The sequence below is a fragment of the Cavia porcellus genome, unplaced genomic scaffold (genome assembly GCF_034190915.1).
Source record: "Cavia porcellus strain 051 isolate PalLab524CR breed Dunkin Hartley unplaced genomic scaffold, mCavPor4.1 scaffold_88, whole genome shotgun sequence".
Taxonomy (NCBI): domain Eukaryota; kingdom Metazoa; phylum Chordata; class Mammalia; order Rodentia; family Caviidae; genus Cavia; species Cavia porcellus.
The window spans coordinates 173,863-197,816 of NW_026947571.1; the positions used below are offsets into that span (position 1 = coordinate 173,863).

At 44.1% G+C, this 23,954-nt stretch overlaps 1 long non-coding RNA gene across 1 annotated transcript; it reads right to left on the reverse strand.

The window, feature by feature from the left end:
• Positions 1 to 9,604: 9,604 nt before the first annotated feature.
• On the reverse strand, positions 9,605 to 14,116 carry LOC134475127 (uncharacterized). Its single transcript, XR_010046096.1, has 2 exons — positions 13,561 to 14,116; positions 9,605 to 10,655 (listed from the first exon to the last, which is right to left on the reverse strand). It is a non-coding gene; the product is annotated as an uncharacterized LOC134475127 (long non-coding RNA).
• Between the last annotated feature and the right edge of the window lie 9,838 nt (positions 14,117 to 23,954).

Consider the following 23,954-nt stretch of genomic DNA (forward strand, 5'->3'; position numbering starts at 1 on the left):
GAAAGGTCAACCTGCGCTGAAATAAAGATAATCCCTCCTTTCCTCATTCTGCTTGAAACCACATCCTTTGTTAGTTATATTTTCTTACACAGCAACACTTGGAGATGACTACAGCAAGAGTTTCCCATTGGTGGAATTTCCATGGAGACACATGAAGTAATACTGCACAACTTCAAGTGAAGTGCACTGTCCCTTGACAATGGCAAGTCTGGGCAAACCTCTAGTAACTGAAAACCTTAGAAAGTCTGAAAGTGAGTGAATGAAAATGGGCCTCTCCACATTTGGACAGGGCCTCTCCTGAAGCACACATTTGTGGAAAAAGTAATTATGAGAGAGGAATGAACTCCCAAAACGGAATGGAAATTTTCTTGTTTAGGCCTGGAACGCTATGGCCTGGAGCCCTGTGGTTCTAACTGGATGAGCCAAGTGTGAGCAGAGATCAAAGTAAAACGCACACCATTTAGGGAACTCGATATTTAACCAGGCGTGCAGAGTAGTGGCAAACTGTACTTGTGTCAATTTTCTCAAATCCTGTCTTCACAAGAAAGTAAATTCCAGCACGACCAGTGACTAGTGTAGGACACATTTCAAAGGACTTGTAAAAAGTCCAACACTGAATTTAGCCGAACACTGAATTTAGATGAAAAGTAGCAGAGTCTCTTTGTATTTCAAGTTTTAATAGCAGAAACTTATAACATGTAATAGCTGTTACATGAATAACTTCAGAGCTTTTGGAGAGGTCTAAATCACTATGAGTGAGGGCTTCCCTGAGTCACAAAGTTAAAAATAGTAAAAGAAACAATTTGAAAACCCAATCAACCAATAAAATACAAACACTAAGTCCAAAGGGTTTCACTGGTTTTAAAACCACTTATGGAATGCACAACTATTGAAGAGGCTTACTCTGCATTCTGCTTTACTCAGGCCCGGTACATGAGCAACTGTAAAAGCAAAATTCAAAATGTTATGTGAAGTGACCATTTCATTGTTGAAACCATGACCCAATAGACATTTTCTCTTTTGAAACTTCGTACATTATCCATATATGTTCTCAAATGGAAGGAATACACAGGATTTAGGCTGAATTTTTTTTTTCAGTATTTTGTGTTCCACCAGATTTATCTGAAGATCTCCTGTCCTGCATCCACTGGCCAATGCAGAAGGCCACACATAGGAGAACCAACATGAGAAGTTCACTTCTACAGCCTGATTATATCATCATGAGAATATAATTTTCCTTTCATCATCAAAGATTTTTACATCAGATTAACCATCTCTCTTGCTTTCCCATGTTTTTCCCTGGTTTTACTACCTTGAAATCAGTGTGCACTCTTCTCAGCCTTGATCTCCATCTTCCCCCGTATTTCCAAACATATTCATCTGGGAAACATGTAAAGATCTTATTCGGGGCTTGCTTCATTGTTTTCAAATATCTGCCCTTGAAATTCAACTTCCACCACTGTCTCTCATATCCAAAGCTATGTGCTTGCAGAGGATTTCTGCTGAGAAATTTCACAGAAAGCTCTTATACTGCAGGTGAATGATGCCAGCAAGTCTTGCCTGAATAGCTTAGGGAACAGGACTCAGCCAAATGACAGACATGACAAGGGAAAAGCGTATGTTCAAGGATAAGACATGGCAGAGATCATCTGCCAGGCCCTGGCATATTTCATATCCCATTGAAAGTACATCCATGTGTAGTTTGGCAAGCATTTCCATTCACAAATTCTGAGCAGTGAAGCCTTCAGAGAGAATATTGTGGCATACCAGGCCAAGAATATTCATCCTATTTTAATCTTGCCCTACAAGGTCCTCTGTGCCACTGAGGTCTCCATGGCAACACCCAGCATTGTGACTCAGGTCTCCTACTGCACACTTGTATCCTAGAGCCTAAAGTCCAGCTCACAATGGTGCTCAGCCAATCACAGCCCAGTGTGGTTGCCTGGCAACCACAAGCTTGTGGATTTCTGTGAACTGTTTCAGCCCAACTCTGCAGCTTTCCACCTCATACAACCACAGCCATTCCAATCGTGCAATATTTGATTAGCCTCGCTATGTTGCCTCAGAATTTTTTTTACAGTTGTAGTGATCAAGAAAATTTGACATATTTTGAGAAGTGGAGGGAAGTAATTGGAAAACATTTTGGTATGTCTGAGGTCTATGGGTTCCAAATTTGACTACCCCAGTCTTTTAAATTTTCAAACCTAGAGCCTAAAATACACCACACAGTGATGTTCAGCCAATCTCAGCCCAGGGTGGTTGCCTGGCAACCACAAGCCAGTGGATTTCTGTGAACAGTTTCAGCCCAACTCTGCAGCTTTCCACCTCATACAACCAAAGCCATTCCAATCATGCAGTATTTGATTCACCTCTCTAAGTTGCCTCAGAATTTTCTTTGAAGTTGTGGTGATCAAGCAAATTTGACATATTTTGACAAGTGGAGGGAAGTAATGGGCTCTGTCTTCAGCTCTGTTGGTGGTATATGGGGTCCAAACTTGACTAGCCCAGTCTATTCAATTTTCAAACTTAGAAAGCCAAATGTTTCAGGGGAGGAAAGAAAATGCCACAATGATTTGGGTTCTGCCGAGTTTCTAGTGGCTTGGGAAGCAAACCTGCAAACCATACATGCAGTCTCTGCTGGATTACTGCCACCATGGTAGTATCAGTTAGCACTAAATGCCAGCAACCAGAAGATGAGTCCCAAAATGAAAGTGAATCCTTGCAGTGCATGAATATTTGGAGTGCCTGCTTCAACTATCCAGCTTCCTCGGGGTTCACTTGTCTGCAATCGCTATTTCAAGGAGGTCTTCAGCCATTCCAGCACAACCCTGGACACTAAACATGAGGTACTGGCTCAATACCTAAACCAACGTAATGCTAGATAGCTTATCACCAGCAGGTTTTCCCAGAATTCAAATGTAACATGGTGAAAGGGAAACCCTTAGAAAAGGGATGCAAATGCCCCTTTCCCTAAAAATCCCAGGTATTTTCTCATGGCATGGAATATTTAGACTCCACAACTCATGTAGTGAACCCAGGGACCTAGACCAAGTGTGTCTAGGTTTCTGTTGTCCTCTTTTTGGAAACAGCATCTTATGTAGTTGTTGAAAGAGGCCTTGAGATAAATTCGTAGCCCAAGATGGACTGGAACTCCCAAGGATCCATCCACCTCAGCCCCCAGATTGCTGGGATTATAGGCATGAGCCACCATGCCAAGCATGTGCATAGAGATTCTTACATAATTTGTGAAATCGCACTACTGGTCTATAGGTAGCTTCTGTGCTTCAGGCTTTAGGAATATGCCTCTCTTTGTTTTGGCTCCCCTTGTTCAGGTGTCCATTTCTATTGTGATAAGCGCCAAGGCCCCAGGCAAGTGGGTGGCTGCCCTTCCTCTGGTGTGTCCTTGGATGATTACAGCCCAGGTGAACAGGGTTCAAATATATTGGATCCTGTGCATTTGAAGAGGAAATGAGTAAAGATTCATGAGTTAATGTGGACATGCCAGGGAATTGAGGGCCCACGATAGAGACAAAACTTCAGGCCATGGGCTGAAGGCTGAGGCTTCTGTACCTCTACCTTCTTGAATAGTGGGCCTGCTGAGCAATTGTGTGCTCTCAAATGTAATTTGATGGGTTTGGTTTTAATTTATTTTGTTTTTTTGCTTTGGTTTTTTACATGGAAGGAACAGTACCATGGTTTGAAGAAGTTGGAGTGTCTTACCTAAGAGAAATTTGAAAAAAGGGACAATTCAGCAGCCAAGAATTTCTCAAATGCCCTTGTCGTTTTAAAAAAAGTGACATAAAGTTGAGCGCGTCATGTCCATGTCTCTTTACAAAAGATTTTACCTCCTATTTCATTGGAATTACTGTTTCTTTGAAAGGTCAACCTGCGCTGAAATAAAGATAATCCCTCCTTTCCTCATTCTGCTTGAAACCACATCCTTTGTTAGTTATATTTTCTTACACAGCAACACTTGGAGATGACTACAGCAAGAGTTTCCCATTGGTGGAATTTCCATGGAGACACATGAAGTAATACTGCACAACTTCAAGTGAAGTGCACTGTCCCTTGACAATGGCAAGTCTGGGCAAACCTCTAGTAACTGAAAACCTTAGAAAGTCTGAAAGTGAGTGAATGAAAATGGGCCTCTCCACATTTGGACAGGGCCTCTCCTGAAGCACACATTTGTGGAAAAAGTAATTATGAGAGAGGAATGAACTCCCAAAACGGAATGGAAATTTTCTTGTTTAGGCCTGGAACGCTATGGCCTGGAGCCCTGTGGTTCTAACTGGATGAGCCAAGTGTGAGCAGAGATCAAAGTAAAACGCACACCATTTAGGGAACTCGATATTTAACCAGGCGTGCAGAGTAGTGGCAAACTGTACTTGTGTCAATTTTCTCAAATCCTGTCTTCACAAGAAAGTAAATTCCAGCACGACCAGTGACTAGTGTAGGACACATTTCAAAGGACTTGTAAAAAGTCCAACACTGAATTTAGCCGAACACTGAATTTAGATGAAAAGTAGCAGAGTCTCTTTGTATTTCAAGTTTTAATAGCAGAAACTTATAACATGTAATAGCTGTTACATGAATAACTTCAGAGCTTTTGGAGAGGTCTAAATCACTATGAGTGAGGGCTTCCCTGAGTCACAAAGTTAAAAATAGTAAAAGAAACAATTTGAAAACCCAATCAACCAATAAAATACAAACACTAAGTCCAAAGGGTTTCACTGGTTTTAAAACCACTTATGGAATGCACAACTATTGAAGAGGCTTACTCTGCATTCTGCTTTACTCAGGCCCGGTACATGAGCAACTGTAAAAGCAAAATTCAAAATGTTATGTGAAGTGACCATTTCATTGTTGAAACCATGACCCAATAGACATTTTCTCTTTTGAAACTTCGTACATTATCCATATATGTTCTCAAATGGAAGGAATACACAGGATTTAGGCTGAATTTTTTTTTTCAGTATTTTGTGTTCCACCAGATTTATCTGAAGATCTCCTGTCCTGCATCCACTGGCCAATGCAGAAGGCCACACATAGGAGAACCAACATGAGAAGTTCACTTCTACAGCCTGATTATATCATCATGAGAATATAATTTTCCTTTCATCATCAAAGATTTTTACATCAGATTAACCATCTCTCTTGCTTTCCCATGTTTTTCCCTGGTTTTACTACCTTGAAATCAGTGTGCACTCTTCTCAGCCTTGATCTCCATCTTCCCCCGTATTTCCAAACATATTCATCTGGGAAACATGTAAAGATCTTATTCGGGGCTTGCTTCATTGTTTTCAAATATCTGCCCTTGAAATTCAACTTCCACCACTGTCTCTCATATCCAAAGCTATGTGCTTGCAGAGGATTTCTGCTGAGAAATTTCACAGAAAGCTCTTATACTGCAGGTGAATGATGCCAGCAAGTCTTGCCTGAATAGCTTAGGGAACAGGACTCAGCCAAATGACAGACATGACAAGGGAAAAGCGTATGTTCAAGGATAAGACATGGCAGAGATCATCTGCCAGGCCCTGGCATATTTCATATCCCATTGAAAGTACATCCATGTGTAGTTTGGCAAGCATTTCCATTCACAAATTCTGAGCAGTGAAGCCTTCAGAGAGAATATTGTGGCATACCAGGCCAAGAATATTCATCCTATTTTAATCTTGCCCTACAAGGTCCTCTGTGCCACTGAGGTCTCCATGGCAACACCCAGCATTGTGACTCAGGTCTCCTACTGCACACTTGTATCCTAGAGCCTAAAGTCCAGCTCACAATGGTGCTCAGCCAATCACAGCCCAGTGTGGTTGCCTGGCAACCACAAGCTTGTGGATTTCTGTGAACTGTTTCAGCCCAACTCTGCAGCTTTCCACCTCATACAACCACAGCCATTCCAATCGTGCAATATTTGATTAGCCTCGCTATGTTGCCTCAGAATTTTTTTTACAGTTGTAGTGATCAAGAAAATTTGACATATTTTGAGAAGTGGAGGGAAGTAATTGGAAAACATTTTGGTATGTCTGAGGTCTATGGGTTCCAAATTTGACTACCCCAGTCTTTTAAATTTTCAAACCTAGAGCCTAAAATACACCACACAGTGATGTTCAGCCAATCTCAGCCCAGGGTGGTTGCCTGGCAACCACAAGCCAGTGGATTTCTGTGAACAGTTTCAGCCCAACTCTGCAGCTTTCCACCTCATACAACCAAAGCCATTCCAATCATGCAGTATTTGATTCACCTCTCTAAGTTGCCTCAGAATTTTCTTTGAAGTTGTGGTGATCAAGCAAATTTGACATATTTTGACAAGTGGAGGGAAGTAATGGGCTCTGTCTTCAGCTCTGTTGGTGGTATATGGGGTCCAAACTTGACTAGCCCAGTCTATTCAATTTTCAAACTTAGAAAGCCAAATGTTTCAGGGGAGGAAAGAAAATGCCACAATGATTTGGGTTCTGCCGAGTTTCTAGTGGCTTGGGAAGCAAACCTGCAAACCATACATGCAGTCTCTGCTGGATTACTGCCACCATGGTAGTATCAGTTAGCACTAAATGCCAGCAACCAGAAGATGAGTCCCAAAATGAAAGTGAATCCTTGCAGTGCATGAATATTTGGAGTGCCTGCTTCAACTATCCAGCTTCCTCGGGGTTCACTTGTCTGCAATCGCTATTTCAAGGAGGTCTTCAGCCATTCCAGCACAACCCTGGACACTAAACATGAGGTACTGGCTCAATACCTAAACCAACGTAATGCTAGATAGCTTATCACCAGCAGGTTTTCCCAGAATTCAAATGTAACATGGTGAAAGGGAAACCCTTAGAAAAGGGATGCAAATGCCCCTTTCCCTAAAAATCCCAGGTATTTTCTCATGGCATGGAATATTTAGACTCCACAACTCATGTAGTGAACCCAGGGACCTAGACCAAGTGTGTCTAGGTTTCTGTTGTCCTCTTTTTGGAAACAGCATCTTATGTAGTTGTTGAAAGAGGCCTTGAGATAAATTCGTAGCCCAAGATGGACTGGAACTCCCAAGGATCCATCCACCTCAGCCCCCAGATTGCTGGGATTATAGGCATGAGCCACCATGCCAAGCATGTGCATAGAGATTCTTACATAATTTGTGAAATCGCACTACTGGTCTATAGGTAGCTTCTGTGCTTCAGGCTTTAGGAATATGCCTCTCTTTGTTTTGGCTCCCCTTGTTCAGGTGTCCATTTCTATTGTGATAAGCGCCAAGGCCCCAGGCAAGTGGGTGGCTGCCCTTCCTCTGGTGTGTCCTTGGATGATTACAGCCCAGGTGAACAGGGTTCAAATATATTGGATCCTGTGCATTTGAAGAGGAAATGAGTAAAGATTCATGAGTTAATGTGGACATGCCAGGGAATTGAGGGCCCACGATAGAGACAAAACTTCAGGCCATGGGCTGAAGGCTGAGGCTTCTGTACCTCTACCTTCTTGAATAGTGGGCCTGCTGAGCAATTGTGTGCTCTCAAATGTAATTTGATGGGTTTGGTTTTAATTTATTTTGTTTTTTTGCTTTGGTTTTTTACATGGAAGGAACAGTACCATGGTTTGAAGAAGTTGGAGTGTCTTACCTAAGAGAAATTTGAAAAAAGGGACAATTCAGCAGCCAAGAATTTCTCAAATGCCCTTGTCGTTTTAAAAAAAGTGACATAAAGTTGAGCGCGTCATGTCCATGTCTCTTTACAAAAGATTTTACCTCCTATTTCATTGGAATTACTGTTTCTTTGAAAGGTCAACCTGCGCTGAAATAAAGATAATCCCTCCTTTCCTCATTCTGCTTGAAACCACATCCTTTGTTAGTTATATTTTCTTACACAGCAACACTTGGAGATGACTACAGCAAGAGTTTCCCATTGGTGGAATTTCCATGGAGACACATGAAGTAATACTGCACAACTTCAAGTGAAGTGCACTGTCCCTTGACAATGGCAAGTCTGGGCAAACCTCTAGTAACTGAAAACCTTAGAAAGTCTGAAAGTGAGTGAATGAAAATGGGCCTCTCCACATTTGGACAGGGCCTCTCCTGAAGCACACATTTGTGGAAAAAGTAATTATGAGAGAGGAATGAACTCCCAAAACGGAATGGAAATTTTCTTGTTTAGGCCTGGAACGCTATGGCCTGGAGCCCTGTGGTTCTAACTGGATGAGCCAAGTGTGAGCAGAGATCAAAGTAAAACGCACACCATTTAGGGAACTCGATATTTAACCAGGCGTGCAGAGTAGTGGCAAACTGTACTTGTGTCAATTTTCTCAAATCCTGTCTTCACAAGAAAGTAAATTCCAGCACGACCAGTGACTAGTGTAGGACACATTTCAAAGGACTTGTAAAAAGTCCAACACTGAATTTAGCCGAACACTGAATTTAGATGAAAAGTAGCAGAGTCTCTTTGTATTTCAAGTTTTAATAGCAGAAACTTATAACATGTAATAGCTGTTACATGAATAACTTCAGAGCTTTTGGAGAGGTCTAAATCACTATGAGTGAGGGCTTCCCTGAGTCACAAAGTTAAAAATAGTAAAAGAAACAATTTGAAAACCCAATCAACCAATAAAATACAAACACTAAGTCCAAAGGGTTTCACTGGTTTTAAAACCACTTATGGAATGCACAACTATTGAAGAGGCTTACTCTGCATTCTGCTTTACTCAGGCCCGGTACATGAGCAACTGTAAAAGCAAAATTCAAAATGTTATGTGAAGTGACCATTTCATTGTTGAAACCATGACCCAATAGACATTTTCTCTTTTGAAACTTCGTACATTATCCATATATGTTCTCAAATGGAAGGAATACACAGGATTTAGGCTGAATTTTTTTTTTCAGTATTTTGTGTTCCACCAGATTTATCTGAAGATCTCCTGTCCTGCATCCACTGGCCAATGCAGAAGGCCACACATAGGAGAACCAACATGAGAAGTTCACTTCTACAGCCTGATTATATCATCATGAGAATATAATTTTCCTTTCATCATCAAAGATTTTTACATCAGATTAACCAGCTCTCTTGCTTTCCCATGTTTTTCCCTGGTTTTTGTACCTTGAAATCGGTGTGCACTCTTCTCAGCCTTGATCTCCATCTTCCCCCATATTTCCAAACATATTCATCTGGGAAACATGTAAAGATCTTATTCGGGGCTTGTTTCATTGTTTTCAATTATCTGCCCTTGAAATTCAACTTCCACCACTGTCTCTCATATCCAAAGCTATGTGCTTGCAGAGGATTTCTGCTGAGAAATTTCACAAAAAGCTCTTATACTGCAGGTGAATGATGCCAGCAAGTCTTGCCTGAATAGCTTAGGGAACAGGACTCAGCCAAATGACAGACATGACAAGGGAAAAGCGTATGTTCAAGGATAAGACATGGCAGAGATCATCTGCCAGGCCCTGGCATATTTCATATCCCATTGAAAGTACATCCATGTGTAGTTTGGCAAGCATTTCCATTCACAAATTCTGAGCAGTGAAGCCTTCAGAGAGAATATTGTGGCATACCAGGCCAAGAATATTCATCCTATTTTAATCTTGCCCTATGTCGATGTCCGCTCCCGGCCGGCAGGAAGGACACACGACAAAGTCTGGTAGTGGACAACCTTTTCTTTTTATTTTTCTTCTCCGTACAGCCTGCCCTGGGTTCTCCCAGCTGAAGCCTCCTTTGGTCCGCTCCCCGCGGCTCCTTTTGTGCTTCAGCCTGCCCCAAAGCCTCTACCGGTCCGCTCTCCGCGGCTCCTTTTGGGCTTCTACTTCCGGGCTTCTATCTGGCTTCTACTTCCGCCCAGGGGTGGCACCGGTATATATACGGGTACAGTGTCCAATCATGTTAAAGTAAGCAAGGCAAGCTGATTGGCTAACATCATCAGTTGCCAGGCAGACTATATTGTTGAGCGGGTTGTTTACACGGTAAGCAGGAAACTAACGTGTTCGATGGGAGGGGTAATCTACCTCAGGCCTCACTCTTTACTACAGGCCTCACGTCCGCCAAGTGAGGCGACCGGGCTCGGGGCTGCGGCTCCCAACATCTCCCCCTTTTTTATTTTTTATGAATGTGCGCATCGTAGCCCTTCCTGGACTGGGTGCAGAGGCTTATGCCCTATGTGTAGGCCCACCGTAGGTCCTTGGCTTAGACCCTGGTCGGCCGTCCCATGGTCTGCCAAGGCCCTGAGGCCCTCGTCCTTTTTCTAGGGCCAGGCACAAACTGGACGGAACCTGGATGCACACAAGCTTGCACTCATTTTCTCTCCGTAAAGAAATCCCCTCGGAGAGAAATTTAGACCTGGGCAGCATCTAACAGTCCAGCGGCTTACGTGCAGGATGGGGTAGGGCCTGGCTTAGGTCGAGTCGTGCTGGGGAGGCACGCTCTTACCCGTCATTGACTCACCTACCCTGCTGTGTATTGTCACCTTATGGAGGAGAATGAGGGATGCCCGCCATATCTAGACTCGGTCGTGGGCCAATTGAGCAAGCCATGCATATGCCTGAGGATCTTCTTGTCCATTTCGGGCTACCGCTATTTCTGTTCATCTTGTTGGTTGGTCTGTGATGGATCTCCAGTAGGGCAGGTCTGATCTTCAGTCGAGGGCTTTGTTGCCCGTGTCAGTCTCTCCGGTATCCACAGTGGTTCTCGTCCCGATTCCTGTGGGAAAACACAAACCGCGCCTCGGTTCCTAACCACCGGATCCGGGCCCATCCATTGTCATGCCGTAGATAACCGCGCCTTTGGAGGCAGGCCTTGGCCTACTCCCCCTTTTTGTTTTTGTAAAATTTCTTTGAGGCTTCTATGAGCCCTCTCAATGATTTTTTGACCTTGGGGATTGTATGGGATACCATGTTTTAATTGAACCTCCATCATTTTGCAGAACTCATTGAAAGCTTTGCCTATATAGGCTGGTCCATTATCAGTTTTTAATATTTTTGGTTTGCCCCATGTGGCCCAAGCTGCCAGGCAATGATTGATCACATTAGACACTTTTTCACCTGTTTCTGCTGTTGCAAATATGACGCGAGAACAGGTGTCTGTGGAAACATGAACATATTTAAGAGTCCCAAACTCCTGTATATGTGTGATGTCCATCTGCCAAACATCACCAGGGATCAAACCTCGAGGGTTTACTCCCATCGGTATGGCAGGTTTGTATGTGGCACAGGAGTCACATAGTCGCACGATATCTCGTGCATCTGCTCTAGAAACATGGAAATGGTTTGCTAGTGTCCTGGCGTTGACATGAAACTTATCATGGAAGGCACGGGCTCGCTCGATTGGTGTTAGTAAGGTAAAAATCCATAACGGGCGAGTGGCAGTGTCAGCAGCCGCATTCCCCTGTGCCATAGGCCCTGGCAGGGATGTATGTGCTCTTATGTGGGTGGTGAAGACCTTATGGTGTCTGTTCTGAAGCAATGTCTGGATAGACAGGAACAGTCCAGCCACTGTGGAAGTGGATCTAATTAAACCGGCAGTCTCAAGCACTTGCATAGCATTGACCACATACCTAGAATCGGAGACAATGTTAATGGCTTCTGAGAACCGTTCAAGAATCATTTTAACGATCTGCAGTTCCACCACCTGAGGCTGATCTGGTTTAAATTGTATGGTAACCGGGGGCTTGCCTAGGATCACATAGTCGCCTATCCCCGTCTTGGAGCCATCTGTATATATTGTAGTTGCTGGGACTAATGGCTCAGAGGCAGTAACCTTTGGAAAAATTATAGGGTGCTGAGTGACAAATGACAAGATGAACACCCATATAAGTCTGGAGGCGACACTGAGGTCCACACCTGCTGACCCAGGGGTGGCCCTTGTTGAAGGCTGCCACCCTGAGCTGTCCTGTCTCTGGGGCGGGGGCCCGCCTGTGAAGGGGGCCCCCTCTGGCCGTTTTTTGGCCCTCTAGCATCTCGTCCACAAATACGGTTGCCCTGAGCATCAAAGACCGACCTACACTCCTCAGCTTTGTGTGATCCCCTCTTGCATCGCCCACAAACATATGGTTCTTCATTCCTAGGACGAGGCCTAGCATCTGCATTGTTTGGGCAGTGACGTTTAATGTGTCCTGGCTCCCCGCAGGCAAAACACCCTTTAGCCTTACATTTCCCTTCTAACCCGCGAGGTCCCCTCTGCTGTACAGCCGCGGCCAGGAGAGCAGCCACTCCCGAGTTGGAGAGCGGCCCCCCTATCTCTCTGCATATCCTAATCCAGGCATTGAGGTCCTTGTTCTTATGAGGAGCTATCGCTGCCTTGCACTCCTTTGTACACTGTTCGAAAATCAGCTGCCTTACCAGCGGTCGAGCCACTCCCGGATCAGAAAATATTTTATCAGCAGCATCTTGCATTCGGGCCACAAAGTCAACAAATGGCTCTGTGGTACCCTGAATTATTTTTGAAAGACACAAGGAGGCTGTTCCAGCACCACTTACTTGCTTCCAGGTGCGGAGTCCTATGGCATTGATTTGCTCATAGACAGCGCCGGGGAACTGGGTCTGGTCATCAGCGTGCCGACCTTCTCCCATAAGCATTTCCTTGTTCCACCCCCGGTTTCCTCGATTGGCGTTTTTCTCAGCCTGCTCTGCAGAGAACTCTGTATACCAGGCTCGCCAATCCAGGTAACTACCCGAGGGCAGACACGCCTTTGCCAGCTGAATCCAGTCCGCGGGGGTGAGGGGCCCAGAAGACAGATTCTCCAGCATGGCAATGGTGTAAGGCGCAGTCGGCCCAAAGGTTGTAACTGCATTTTTAAGTTCTCTAATCTGTTTTATCTCAAAAGGCTCCCATACATTGCGTCCCTGGCCCATAGCTACTTGTACAGGAAATATCTCGTAGGGGCCACTATCTATCCCAGGTGGATGTACCTCATGAGACAAGCGTCCCCCCTGCCAAAGCCGCCTGTAAAAATACCGACCCGCCGGCGGCGGAGCATAAGACGGCGGCCGTGATTGGGCGGAAAATGGGGGCCCGTGCATCACTTCCTGTTCTGGCGAAAGGGGAGAGAGCTCCCAGGCGGCCGCCTCGTGGCGAGGAATCGCCTCCGGAAACGGCCCCCAAGGTGGGGCGGAAGGCTTCGCCTCCCTCTCGCGCCGGGGCGCACTCAGGAGCTCTCTACTCCTCCGCAGACCAGGTTGAGCAGAGCGCAATTCGCGGCGTGACGCTGGAAAAGAACCCTGCGACTCCTTATTGAGCGACTTAGGCTCCTGACAGCTGGTCTCTTTGGCCTCCTTGCCATTCAACTTTCCCTCGTCCTCGGAGTCAGACGACTCCGAGGCTAGAGCCCCGTCCTCCTCCTTAGCATCCTTGTTCCCCTTGACGGACACCTCTTGGGAGCTCCCTGACTGGGCCTGCTCAAATACCCTGCGTACTTTTGTAAGCTCTTGAGAGCTTTCTCCACAACCACCCTCGCTCTTAGTGCCGCTACCTAGCATGTTTCCCATTTTTTAATATGTTACTCACCGCGTGAGGCCCAAGAAATCCGCCACTTACGCGTGAGCCTGAGGGGAGTCTAAAAGCCCTGTAGGTGCGCGCCACCCAGAGCCCAGGCTTATCCCCAACTCACCTGTCTCGCAGCTCTGTACTGGAGCGTTGTCCACTTCACGTCTCGGGGGTGATCAGTCCCCGGGCGGGCCACCAAATGTCGATGTCCGCTCCCGGCCGGCAGGAAGGACACACGACAAAGTCTGGTAGTGGACAACCTTTTCTTTTTATTTTTCTTCTCCGTACGGCCTGCCCTGGGTTCTCCCAGCTGAAGCCTCCTTTGGTCCGCTCCCCGCGGCTCCTTTTGTGCTTCAGCCTGCCCCAAAGCCTCTACCGGTCCGCTCTCCGCGGCTCCTTTTGGGCTTCTACTTCCGGGCTTCTATCTGGCTTCTACTTCCGCCCAGGGGTGGCACCGGTATATATACGGGTACAGTGTCCAATCATGTTAAAGTAAGCAAGGCAAGCTGATTGGCTAACATCATCAGTTGCCAGGCAGACTATATTGTTGAGCGGGTTGTTTACACGGTAAGCAGGAAACTAACGTGTTCGATGGGAGGGGTAATCTACCTCAGGCCTCACTCTTTACTACAGGCCTCACGTCCGCCAAGTGAGGCGACCGGGCTCGGGGCTGCGGCTCCCAACAGCCCTACAAGGTCCTCTGTGCCACTGAGGTCTCCATGGCAACACCCAGCATTGTGACTCAGGTCTCCTACTGCACACTTGTATCCTAGAGCCTAAAGTCCAGCTCACAATGGTGCTCAGCCAATCACAGCCCAGTGTGGTTGCCTGGCAACCACAAGCTTGTGGATTTCTGTGAACTGTTTCAGCCCAACTCTGCAGCTTTCCACCTCATACAACCACAGCCATTCCAATCGTGCAATATTTGATTAGCCTCGCTATGTTGCCTCAGAATTTTTTTTACAGTTGTAGTGATCAAGAAAATTTGACATATTTTGAGAAGTGGAGGGAAGTAATTGGAAAACATTTTGGTATGTCTGAGGTCTATGGGTTCCAAATTTGACTACCCCAGTCTTTTAAATTTTCAAACCTAGAGCCTAAAATACACCACACAGTGATGTTCAGCCAATCTCAGCCCAGGGTGGTTGCCTGGCAACCACAAGCCTGTGGATTTCTGTGAACAGTTTCAGCCCAACTCTGCAGCTTTCCACCTCATACAACCAAAGCCATTCCAATCATGCAGTATTTGATTCACCTCTCTAAGTTGCCTCAGAATTTTCTTTGAAGTTGTGGTGATCAAGCAAATTTGACATATTTTGACAAGTGGAGGGAAGTAATGGGCTCTGTCTTCAGCTCTGTTGGTGGTATATGGGGTCCAAACTTGACTAGCCCAGTCTATTCAATTTTCAAACTTAGAAAGCCAAATGTTTCAGGGGAGGAAAGAAAATGCCACAATGATTTGGGTTCTGCCGAGTTTCTAGTGGCTTGGGAAGCAAACCTGCAAACCATACATGCAGTCTCTGCTGGATTACTGCCACCATGGTAGTATCAGTTAGCACTAAATGCCAGCAACCAGAAGATGAGTCCCAAAATGAAAGTGAATCCTTGCAGTGCATGAATATTTGGAGTGCCTGCTTCAACTATCCAGCTTCCTCGGGGTTCACTTGTCTGCAATCGCTATTTCAAGGAGGTCTTCAGCCATTCCAGCACAACCCTGGACACTAAACATGAGGTACTGGCTCAATACCTAAACCAACGTAATGCTAGATAGCTTATCACCAGCAGGTTTTCCCAGAATTCAAATGTAACATGGTGAAAGGGAAACCCTTAGAAAAGGGATGCAAATGCCCCTTTCCCTAAAAATCCCAGGTATTTTCTCATGGCATGGAATATTTAGACTCCACAACTCATGTAGTGAACCCAGGGACCTAGACCAAGTGTGTCTAGGTTTCTGTTGTCCTCTTTTTGGAAACAGCATCTTATGTAGTTGTTGAAAGAGGCCTTGAGATAAATTCGTAGCCCAAGATGGACTGGAACTCCCAAGGATCCATCCACCTCAGCCCCCAGATTGCTGGGATTATAGGCATGAGCCACCATGCCAAGCATGTGCATAGAGATTCTTACATAATTTGTGAAATCGCACTACTGGTCTATAGGTAGCTTCTGTGCTTCAGGCTTTAGGAATATGCCTCTCTTTGTTTTGGCTCCCCTTGTTCAGGTGTCCATTTCTATTGTGATAAGCGCCAAGGCCCCAGGCAAGTGGGTGGCTGCCCTTCCTCTGGTGTGTCCTTGGATGATTACAGCCCAGGTGAACAGGGTTCAAATATATTGGATCCTGTGCATTTGAAGAGGAAATGAGTAAAGATTCATGAGTTAATGTGGACATGCCAGGGAATTGAGGGCCCACGATAGAGACAAAACTTCAGGCCATGGGCTGAAGGCTGAGGCTTCTGTACCTCTACCTTCTTGAATAGTGGGCCTGCTGAGCAATTGTGTGCTCTCAAATGTAATTTGATGGGTTTGGTTTTAATTTATTTTGTTTTTTTGCTTTGGTTTTTTACATGGAAGGAACAGTACCATGGTTTGAAGAAGTTGGAGTGTCTTACCTAAGAGAAATTTGAAAAAAGGGACAATTCAGCAGCCAAGAATTTCTCAAATGCCCTTGTCGTTTTAAAAAAAGTGACATAAAGTTGAGCGCGTCATGTCCATGTCTCTTTACAAAAGATTTTACCTCCTATTTCATTGGAATTACTGTTTCTTTGAAAGGTCAACCTGCGCTGAAATAAAGATAATCCCTCCTTTCCTCATTCTGCTTGAAACCACATCCTTTGTTAGTTATATTTTCTTACACAGCAACACTTGGAGATGACTACAGCAAGAGTTTCCCATTGGTGGAATTTCCATGGAGACACATGAAGTAATACTGCACAACTTCAAGTGAAGTGCACTGTCCCTTGACAATGGCAAGTCTGGGCAAACCTCTAGTAACTGAAAACCTTAGAAAGTCTGAAAGTGAGTGAATGAAAATGGGCCTCTCCACATTTGGACAGGGCCTCTCCTGAAGCACACATTTGTGGAAAAAGTAATTATGAGAGAGGAATGAACTCCCAAAACGGAATGGAAATTTTCTTGTTTAGGCCTGGAACGCTATGGCCTGGAGCCCTGTGGTTCTAACTGGATGAGCCAAGTGTGAGCAGAGATCAAAGTAAAACGCACACCATTTAGGGAACTCGATATTTAACCAGGCGTGCAGAGTAGTGGCAAACTGTACTTGTGTCAATTTTCTCAAATCCTGTCTTCACAAGAAAGTAAATTCCAGCACGACCAGTGACTAGTGTAGGACACATTTCAAAGGACTTGTAAAAAGTCCAACACTGAATTTAGCCGAACACTGAATTTAGATGAAAAGTAGCAGAGTCTCTTTGTATTTCAAGTTTTAATAGCAGAAACTTATAACATGTAATAGCTGTTACATGAATAACTTCAGAGCTTTTGGAGAGGTCTAAATCACTATGAGTGAGGGCTTCCCTGAGTCACAAAGTTAAAAATAGTAAAAGAAACAATTTGAAAACCCAATCAACCAATAAAATACAAACACTAAGTCCAAAGGGTTTCACTGGTTTTAAAACCACTTATGGAATGCACAACTATTGAAGAGGCTTACTCTGCATTCTGCTTTACTCAGGCCCGGTACATGAGCAACTGTAAAAGCAAAATTCAAAATGTTATGTGAAGTGACCATTTCATTGTTGAAACCATGACCCAATAGACATTTTCTCTTTTGAAACTTCGTACATTATCCATATATGTTCTCAAATGGAAGGAATACACAGGATTTAGGCTGAATTTTTTTTTTCAGTATTTTGTGTTCCACCAGATTTATCTGAAGATCTCCTGTCCTGCATCCACTGGCCAATGCAGAAGGCCACACATAGGAGAACCAACATGAGAAGTTCACTTCTACAGCCTGATTATATCATCATGAGAATATAATTTTCCTTTCATCATCAAAGATTTTTACATCAGATTAACCAGCTCTCTTGCTTTCCCATGTTTTTCCCTGGTTTTTGTACCTTGAAATCGGTGTGCACTCTTCTCAGCCTTGATCTCCATCTTCCCCCATATTTCCAAACATATTCATCTGGGAAACATGTAAAGATCTTATTCGGGGCTTGTTTCATTGTTTTCAATTATCTGCCCTTGAAATTCAACTTCCACCACTGTCTCTCATATCCAAAGCTATGTGCTTGCAGAGGATTTCTGCTGAGAAATTTCACAAAAAGCTCTTATACTGCAGGTGAATGATGCCAGCAAGTCTTGCCTGAATAGCTTAGGGAACAGGACTCAGCCAAATGACAGACATGACAAGGGAAAAGCGTATGTTCAAGGATAAGACATGGCAGAGATCATCTGCCAGGCCCTGGCATATTTCATATCCCATTGAAAGTACATCCATGTGTAGTTTGGCAAGCATTTCCATTCACAAATTCTGAGCAGTGAAGCCTTCAGAGAGAATATTGTGGCATACCAGGCCAAGAATATTCATCCTATTTTAATCTTGCCCTACAAGGTCCTCTGTGCCACTGAGGTCTCCATGGCAACACCCAGCATTGTGACTCAGGTCTCCTACTGCACACTTGTATCCTAGAGCCTAAAGTCCAGCTCACAATGGTGCTCAGCCAATCACAGCCCAGTGTGGTTGCCTGGCAACCACAAGCTTGTGGATTTCTGTGAACTGTTTCAGCCCAACTCTGCAGCTTTCCACCTCATACAACCACAGCCATTCCAATCGTGCAATATTTGATTAGCCTCGCTATGTTGCCTCAGAATTTTTTTTACAGTTGTAGTGATCAAGAAAATTTGACATATTTTGAGAAGTGGAGGGAAGTAATTGGAAAACATTTTGGTATGTCTGAGGTCTATGGGTTCCAAATTTTACTACCCCAGTCTTTTAAATTTTCAAACCTAGAGCCTAAAATACACCACACAGTGATGTTCAGCCAATCTCAGCCCAGGGTGGTTGCCTGGCAACCACAAGCCAGTGGATTTCTGTGAACAGTTTCAGCCCAACTCTGCAGCTTTCCACCTCATACAACCAAAGCCATTCCAATCATGCAGTATTTGATTCACCTCTCTAAGTTGCCTCAGAATTTTCTTTGAAGTTGTGGTGATCAAGCAAATTTGACATATTTTGACAAGTGGAGGGAAGTAATGGGCTCTGTCTTCAGCTCTGTTGGTGGTATATGGGGTCCAAACTTGACTAGCCCAGTCTATTCAGTTTTCAAACTTAGAAAGCCAAATGTTTCAGGGGAGGAAAGAAAATGCCACAATGATTTGGGTTCTGCCGAGTTTCTAGTGGCTTGGGAAGCAAACCTGCAAACCATACATGCAGTCTCTGCTGGATTACTGCCACCATGGTAGTATCAGTTAGCACTAAATGCCAGCAACCAGAAGATGAGTCCCAAAATGAAAGTGAATCCTTGCAGTGCATGAATATTTGGAGTGCCTGCTTCAACTATCCAGCTTCCTCGGGGTTCACTTGTCTGCAATCGCTATTTCAAGGAGGTCTTCAGCCATTCCAGCACAACCCTGGACACTAAACATGAGGTACTGGCTCAATACCTAAACCAACGTAATGCTAGATAGCTTATCACCAGCAGGTTTTCCCAGAATTCAAATGTAACATGGTGAAAGGGAAACCCTTAGAAAAGGGATGCAAATGCCCCTTTCCCTAAAAATCCCAGGTATTTTCTCATGGCATGGAATATTTAGACTCCACAACTCATGTAGTGAACCCAGGGACCTAGACCAAGTGTGTCTAGGTTTCTGTTGTCCTCTTTTTGGAAACAGCATCTTATGTAGTTGTTGAAAGAGGCCTTGAGATAAATTCGTAGCCCAAGATGGACTGGAACTCCCAAGGATCCATCCACCTCAGCCCCCAGATTGCTGGGATTATAGGCATGAGCCACCATGCCAAGCATGTGCATAGAGATTCTTACATAATTTGTGAAATCGCACTACTGGTCTATAGGTAGCTTCTGTGCTTCAGGCTTTAGGAATATGCCTCTCTTTGTTTTGGCTCCCCTTGTTCAGGTGTCCATTTCTATTGTGATAAGCGCCAAGGCCCCAGGCAAGTGGGTGGCTGCCCTTCCTCTGGTGTGTCCTTGGATGATTACAGCCCAGGTGAACAGGGTTCAAATATATTGGATCCTGTGCATTTGAAGAGGAAATGAGTAAAGATTCATGAGTTAATGTGGACATGCCAGGGAATTGAGGGCCCACGATAGAGACAAAACTTCAGGCCATGGGCTGAAGGCTGAGGCTTCTGTACCTCTACCTTCTTGAATAGTGGGCCTGCTGAGCAATTGTGTGCTCTCAAATGTAATTTGATGGGTTTGGTTTTAATTTATTTTGTTTTTTTGCTTTGGTTTTTTACATGGAAGGAACAGTACCATGGTTTGAAGAAGTTGGAGTGTCTTACCTAAGAGAAATTTGAAAAAAGGGACAATTCAGCAGCCAAGAATTTCTCAAATGCCCTTGTCGTTTTAAAAAAAGTGACATAAAGTTGAGCGCGTCATGTCCATGTCTCTTTACAAAAGATTTTACCTCCTATTTCATAGGAATTACTGTTTCTTTGAAAGGTCAACCTGCGCTGAAATAAAGATAATCCCTCCTTTCCTCATTCTGCTTGAAACCACATCCTTTGTTAGTTATATTTTCTTACACAGCAACACTTGGAGATGACTACAGCAAGAGTTTCCCATTGGTGGAATTTCCATGGAGACACATGAAGTAATACTGCACAACTTCAAGTGAAGTGCACTGTCCCTTGACAATGGCAAGTCTGGGCAAACCTCTAGTAACTGAAAACCTTAGAAAGTCTGAAAGTGAGTGAATGAAAATGGGCCTCTCCACATTTGGACAGGGCCTCTCCTGAAGCACACATTTGTGGAAAAAGTAATTATGAGAGAGGAATGAACTCCCAAAACGGAATGGAAATTTGCTTGTTTAGGCCTGGAACGCTATGGCCTGGAGCCCTGTGGTTCTAACTGGATGAGCCAAGTGTGAGCAGAGATCAAAGTAAAACGCACACCATTTAGGGAACTCGATATTTAACCAGGCGTGCAGAGTAGTGGCAAACTGTACTTGTGTCAATTTTCTCAAATCCTGTCTTCACAAGAAAGTAAATTCCAGCACGACCAGTGACTAGTGTAGGACACATTTCAAAGGACTTGTAAAAAGTCCAACACTGAATTTAGCCGAACACTGAATTTAGATGAAAAGTAGCAGAGTCTCTTTGTATTTCAAGTTTTAATAGCAGAAACTTATAACATGTAATAGCTGTTACATGAATAACTTCAGAGCTTTTGGAGAGGTCTAAATCACTATGAGTGAGGGCTTCCCTGAGTCACAAAGTTAAAAATAGTAAAAGAAACAATTTGAAAACCCAATCAACCAATAAAATACAAACACTAAGTCCAAAGGGTTTCACTGGTTTTAAAACCACTTATGGAATGCACAACTATTGAAGAGGCTTACTCTGCATTCTGCTTTACTCAGGCCCGGTACATGAGCAACTGTAAAAGCAAAATTCAAAATGTTATGTGAAGTGACCATTTCATTGTTGAAACCATGACCCAATAGACATTTTCTCTTTTGAAACTTCGTACATTATCCATATATGTTCTCAAATGGAAGGAATACACAGGATTTAGGCTGAATTTTTTTTTTCAGTATTTTGTGTTCCACCAGATTTATCTGAAGATCTCCTGTCCTGCATCCACTGGCCAATGCAGAAGGCCACACATAGGAGAACCAACATGAGAAGTTCACTTCTACAGCCTGATTATATCATCATGAGAATATAATTTTCCTTTCATCATCAAAGATTTTTACATCAGATTAACCAGCTCTCTTGCTTTCCCATGTTTTTCCCTGGTTTTTGTACCTTGAAATCGGTGTGCACTCTTCTCAGCCTTGATCTCCATCTTCCCCCATATTTCCAAACATATTCATCTGGGAAACATGTAAAGATCTTATTCGGGGCTTGTTTCATTGTTTTCAATTATCTGCCCTTGAAATTCAACTTCCACCACTGTCTCTCATATCCAAAGCTATGTGCTTGCAGAGGATTTCTGCTGAGAAATTTCACAAAAAGCTCTTATACTGCAGGTGAATGATGCCAGCAAGTCTTGCCTGAATAGCTTAGGGAACAGGACTCAGCCAAATGACAGACATGACAAGGGAAAAGCGTATGTTCAAGGATAAGACATGGCAGAGATCATCTGCCAGGCCCTGGCATATTTCATATCCCATTGAAAGTACATCCATGTGTAGTTTGGCAAGCATTTCCATTCACAAATTCTGAGCAGTGAAGCCTTCAGAGAGAATATTGTGGCATACCAGGCCAAGAATATTCATCCTATTTTAATCTTGCCCTACAAGGTCCTCTGTGCCACTGAGGTCTCCATGGCAACACCCAGCATTGTGACTCAGGTCTCCTACTGCACACTTGTATCCTAGAGCCTAAAGTCCAGCTCACAATGGTGCTCAGCCAATCACAGCCCAGTGTGGTTGCCTGGCAACCACAAGCTTGTGGATTTCTGTGAACTGTTTCAGCCCAACTCTGCAGCTTTCCACCTCATACAACCACAGCCATTCCAATCCTGCAATATTTGATTAGCCTCGCTATGTTGCCTCAGAATTTTTTTTTACAGTTGTAGTGATCAAGAAAATTTGACATATTTTGAGAAGTGGAGGGAAGTAATTGGAAAACATTTAGTATTTCTGAGGTCTATGGGTTCCAAATTTGACTACCCCAGTCTTTTAAATTTTCAAACCTAGAGCCTAAAATACACCATACAGTGATGTTCAGCCAATCTCAGCCCAGTGTGGTTGCCTGGCAACCACAAGCCTGTGGATTTCTGTGAACAGTTTCAGCCCAACTCTGCAGCTTTCCACCTCATACAACCAAAGCCATTCCAATCATGCAGTATTTGATTCACCTCTCTAAGTTGCCTCAGAATTTTCTTTGAAGTTGTGGTGATCAAGCAAATTTGACATATTTTGACAAGTGGAGGGAAGTAATGGGCTCTGTCTTTAGCTCTGTTGGTGGTATATGGGGTCCAAACTTGACTAGCCCAGTCTATTCAATTTTCAAACTTAGAAAGCCAAATGTTTCAGGGGAGGAAAGAAAATGCCACAATGATTTGGGTTCTGCCGTGTTTCTAGTGGCTTGGGAAGCAAACCTGCAAACCATACATACAGTCTCTGCTGGATTACTGCCACCATGGTAGTATCAGTTAGCACTAAATGCCAGCAACCAGAAGATGAGTCCCAAAATGAAAGTGAATCCTTGCAGTGCATGAATATTTGGAGTGCCTGCTTCAACTATCCAGCTTCCTCGGGGTTCACTTGTCTGCAATCGCTATTTCAAGGAGGTCTTCAGCCATTCCAGCACAACCCTGGACACTAAACATGAGGTACTGGCTCAATACCTAAACCAACGTAATGCTAGATAGCTTATCACCAGCAGGTTTTCCCAGAATTCAAATGTAACATCGTGAAAGGGAAACCCTTAGAAAAGGGATGCAAATGCCCCTTTCCCTAAAAATCCCAGGTATTTTCTCATGGCATGGAATATTTAGACTCCACAACTCATGTAGTGAACCCAGGGACCTAGACCAAGTGTGTCTAGGTTTCTGTTGTCCTCTTTTTGGAAACAGCATCGTATGTAGTTGTTGAAAGAGGCCTTGAGATAAATTCGTAGCCCAAGATGGACTGGAACTCCCAAGGATCCATCCACCTCAGCCCCCAGATTGCTGGGATTATAGGCATGAGCCACCATGCCAAGCATGTGCATAGAGATTCTTACATAATTTGTGAAATCCCACTACTGGTCTATAGGTAGCTTCTGTGCTTCAGGCTTTAGGAATATGCCTCTCTTTGTTTTGGCTCCCCTTGTTCAGTTGTCCATTTCTATTGTGATAAGCGCCAAGGCCCCAGGCAAGTGGGTGGCGGCCCTTCCTCTGGTGTGTCCTTGGATGATTACAGCCCAGGTGAACAGGGTTCAAATATATTGGATCCTGTGCATTTGAAGAGGAAATGAGTAAAGATTATGAGTTAATGTGGACATGCCAGGGAATTGAGGGCCCACGATAGAGACAAAACTTCAGGCCATGGGCTGAAGGCTGAGGCTTCTGTACCTCTAGCTTCTTGAATAGTGGGCCTGCTGAGCAATTGTGTGCTCTCAAATGTAATTTGATGGGTTTGGTTTTAATTTATTTTGTTTTTTTGCTTTGGTTTTTTACATGGAAGGAACAGTACCATGGTTTGAAGAAGTTGGAGTGTCTTACCTAAGAGAAATTTGAAAAAAGGGACAATTCAGCAGCCAAGAATTTCTCAAATGCCCTTGTCGTTTTAAAAAAAGTGACATAAAGTTGAGCGCGTCATCTCCATGTCTCTTTACAAAAGATTTTACCTCCTATTTCATAGGAATTACTGTTTCTTTGAAAGGTC